Source organism: Rhipicephalus microplus, chromosome 2 (assembly GCF_043290135.1).
Source record: "Rhipicephalus microplus isolate Deutch F79 chromosome 2, USDA_Rmic, whole genome shotgun sequence".
NCBI classification, from domain to species: domain Eukaryota; kingdom Metazoa; phylum Arthropoda; class Arachnida; order Ixodida; family Ixodidae; genus Rhipicephalus; species Rhipicephalus microplus.
Genome location: NC_134701.1, coordinates 192,508,066 through 192,512,229, shown reverse-complemented (window position 1 = coordinate 192,512,229; position 4,164 = coordinate 192,508,066).

Here is a 4,164-nt window from a genome sequence, read left to right as displayed (position 1 = left end):
TAAGACATTATTGCAGGTGAAGCACGCTTTAGGTACTATTTTAGCAATTGGTGACGGTTGTTTTCTTCTTTATAAGTCACTAATGCAGGAGAAGCACGCTTTACAAGGACTACTCTTGAAATAGGTGAGGATTATTTCCTCCTTCATAAGTAACTAATGCAGGTGAAACACGCTGTACAGGTAACAATCTTGCAATAGGTGAAGGTTATTTCCTCCTTTACAAGTCACTAATGCAGGTGAAGAACGCTTTACAAATACTATTAATGAAATTGGTGAAGGTTGTTTTCTCCTGTAGAAGTAAATAATGCAGGTGAAGGACGCTTTAAAACTGATACTCTTGCAATGGTGAAGATTATTTTCTTCTTTATACGTCACTATTGCAGGTGAAGCGTGCTTTACAAGTACTAATCTTGCAATTGGTGAATGCAAAATACATGTTCTTTTACGGTGTTGTAGAAACCAACTCTCAACCCTCGGCGCCCGAGACGTACCATCTGAGGGAGAATAAACGCGCTGCCGCTATTCAACCGGTGGCGATTGACTTGCTGGTCGCTTGCAGACGAAGGAGAAACACGGGAGAAGTTCTAGTAGGCTGCGAAAAACTTGTATTTACAGACTGTACAGATTTTACAAAGTTACGGACTTCAACAACAACAAAAAAGAAAATACTTTGGAAATGAACTTTCTTATGTAGGACGACCCTACGGGATTCGGCTGAGCTGACGGTGTCGAACACCTCAAGCCCAGTTCAGACGCTCGGCGGAACTTCGGGGCCCCTTTTCATTTCCTCGGTGATCCGCCCTTACCCAACTCTCGGCGAATCGTTGCCTATATGCCCTTTGATAGGGTAGTGCACTTGGTCAAATAAAAACCCGCCACGAAGACGCAACTTTCTTGCATGTGAGGGCTCATGTTCTCTCCACATATAACACAAAAACCAAAACCTAAATAAAACAGAACTATAAAAACTCATAGAGGCGTGGGCAAGCTCCACGGCACACAATTATTTAGATAGAGTTATACACACTGTGGTTTCGTCCATAGGAATGGCTTCCCAAGAAACACGTGAACTTCTTTTCGACGGGACAATAATTTGCTTGTCCCTTGTGCGCTGTAAGAGGAACCGCTCGCTGACCGCACGTGGCTCTACGTACGAGCTCATTTTCCAGGACCGACCCGGAAGCAGTCGAAAACATGCCAATGCAGCAATAGGCCGGGCGCCCGATTGCTGCGACATCCGCTACGCGTTCACGTGTCGCAGGCCTGACCACTTCCGAGATCTACCGGAGCTCAGCCGGACCAAAACGAAAGGTTGTCGGCTACCTGCGTGTTGTCCTGAAACGCGCTGCCTTGAGACGGCGTGCCCGAACCAGTGTAAGGAGTCACCGCTTCACACTGGGTCTCGGAGAGGCCCATTGATACGCCGGCTGAAAGTGCCGTAAGGCAATTAGAGGGTCGTCACAATGACATTTGCAATCGCACCCCTTTTGTTGCACGATTGGGGGTCTGTTTCTTTTTCCTGAGTTAACAGAAATCGAAACGCTCGGCAGTCACCGGCGCTGCTGAACTACGCGGGGTACCATGCTGGCGCCCTACTGTCTGTGCGTTTACAACAAATCTGGTCAGACACGCTTCGACTCGGGGCTATTAAAGCTATGTTGCCTGCCAACGGCTTACATGCGCCCCCCCCCCCCCAAGCTTACGAAGAAAGTAAATAAAAGCTAACTAACTGCCGCGCAACCAACTCTAACCGCGGTCCTACAGGTGAAGGTTGTTTTTTTCTTTATAAGTCAGCAATGTAAGTGAAGCATGCTTTAAAAGTACTAATCTTCCAATTTGTGAAGGTTGTTTTCTTCTTTATAGGTCAGCAATGCAGGTGAAGCACGCTTTACAAGTACTATTTTTGCAATTGGTGATAGTTGTTTTCTCCTTCACTTGTGTCACTTGTGCAGGCAAAGCACGCTTTATAAGTACTACTTTTGCAATTGGGGAAGGTTGTTTTCTTCTTCATAAGTGACTACTGCAGGTGAAGCACGCTTTACAAATACTATTATTGCAGCGTGAAGCCAGAGAATAACGTATAGTCCAAAGCTGATGAACGTTTTCAACACCGAAATGAAAGAACGCGAAGATCAAAGAAAACATTGTAGCGAAAAAATCTGGCTGGCATATTACGCTGCACGATTCAATCAAGCAGGTGCAATTGAACGCGACCAGAATGTCATTTTTCCTCTCCTAGTCGTTACGTCAAGAATGCAAAAACAGTTAAACGCTGTCATGCTTTTCTCTCTACTAAACGGTAAAGGCGAAACAGAGTTTGCAGGGTTGGTGGTGGTCCAGTCATTGGAGTCCGCTGTGCCGAATGTGCGACGACGGGGCGTCGTACTGCATCAGCACAAGTAAAATGTCGTCGCACATCATCATAGCCTTATGAAGAGAGAGCCTGACGGACTTCGTCTTGGACAATGCCAGCGACAAAAGACAATGCCAGCATCGGTTCGGTTGCTGGAATTAAACAAAGCTGCCAAAGCTCCTCCCTCAAAATCTCCCGGATGATTTCCCGCAGAGGCCTGTCGTTGTCGCAGAGGCTCGCCGCAGTCTCAACGGGACTACTCGCTCGAAAGTTGACCGGGTTTTGCTGGTGGTACCGTTGTGATAGGGCCCGTTCAATAGCTGTGGCTTCTTTCGTGAACTCCGCTACTGTGGTTGGTGAATTTCTTACAAGCCCAGCAAACAGTTGCTCCTTCACGCCTCGCAATAGATACCGCAGCTTCCTGTCTTCTGGCATCTTGTGATCTGCCCTGCCAAAAAGACGGGTCATGTCCTCGGTGAACATAGCAACTCTCTCATTTGGTTTTTGAATTCGAGCTTCCAAGAGACGTTGTGCATTTTCCTTTCTGTCGAGACTAGTGAAGGTATCAATCAGCCGGTTGTGGAAATCGTCCCATCTAGCCATGCTTCTTTCCCTGTTGATGTACCAAGTCTGGGTGTTGTCTTTCAGGTAGAAGTACACATTCGCGAGCTTGTCTTCTGGGGTGGCCCATTGGTTGTACTCCGTGCAGCGTTTGAACTGGTCCAGCCAGTCTTGGTCGTCTTCATAGGTCTCACCATGAAAGCAGTCAGGAGTCATGGGATTCCCAAGTGTCATGTGCGATGGAGCTGCAGTAGCCATGGTGGCTGAAGGAGGCAAGCGATTGCTGGCAGTTTCTGGCAAGGGATCGAGCTCGGGAGCCAGGCCTTGCAGAAGGCGACTGAAACGGTGGACTGGTGTGTCGATGGCTGGTAGCGATTCCGGGCTCGAATGTCGGGTCCGCGAAGGGGTGCCAAGCATTAAGATTACCCAGCACCTCCACCAGTGTGACGACGCGGGATCAAAGAGCACACAAAGCGCCTCAAACAAATGTGCTGTATCTATCGCAGGAAAAAGACTGCAACGACTTCGTCGTCTTTTGCCCTCGGCCAAGGGCACTCGCGCTGCTTCGTTGTCGCCACCACTGGTGCATATGCACGGCATTATGTATGTGTAGAAGTGTAACTGGCATGGACACTTTCATGCAGTACATTTTACATGGACTGCCTCAGATGGACCGTAGCGCGACTGCCTCACTAACCGGGAGACCACCAAATGTAGCCTGTGGGCGAGTTCCACAACAGCTGCCGCATACAGGCATCCGTTCAAGCAGCACTTTATTTTTGTGCGTGGTATCGATTGATGCCGTTGGCGCATACTTTAGTGAAGGTGTCGTCGGCGACCGTACGACAGCGCACACTACTGTGGTGCCGCGGTGGCAGCTGCAGAACCAATTGTATCACCACTGTCGTTTCCTTCTCCCGCCCTGTCCTATCTATCGCCATCTATTATCCTCCACAGCGCTCCACATTCTCTCCCTTTCGTCCTCGCTCGCTAAGCCGCTTATGCCACCATCAACGCAGCTTAGTGCAGGAAGGGACGGTCCAAGATCTGAGCTCTAAACATTATTCAGGAACTGAAGATTGTAACGGGTGAACGTTTTTTCTTGTGTCCAATTCCTGGTGCGTTGTGTGTGACACACTACACCTGCAGCCAGATTTGCTTACTTTCACATTGCTTGTAGTCTTCTGCTGTTGTGTCACCATGTAAAAATGGTATTTTTACGGAATGTGTGTTTTTTGTTCTCAAGAGGC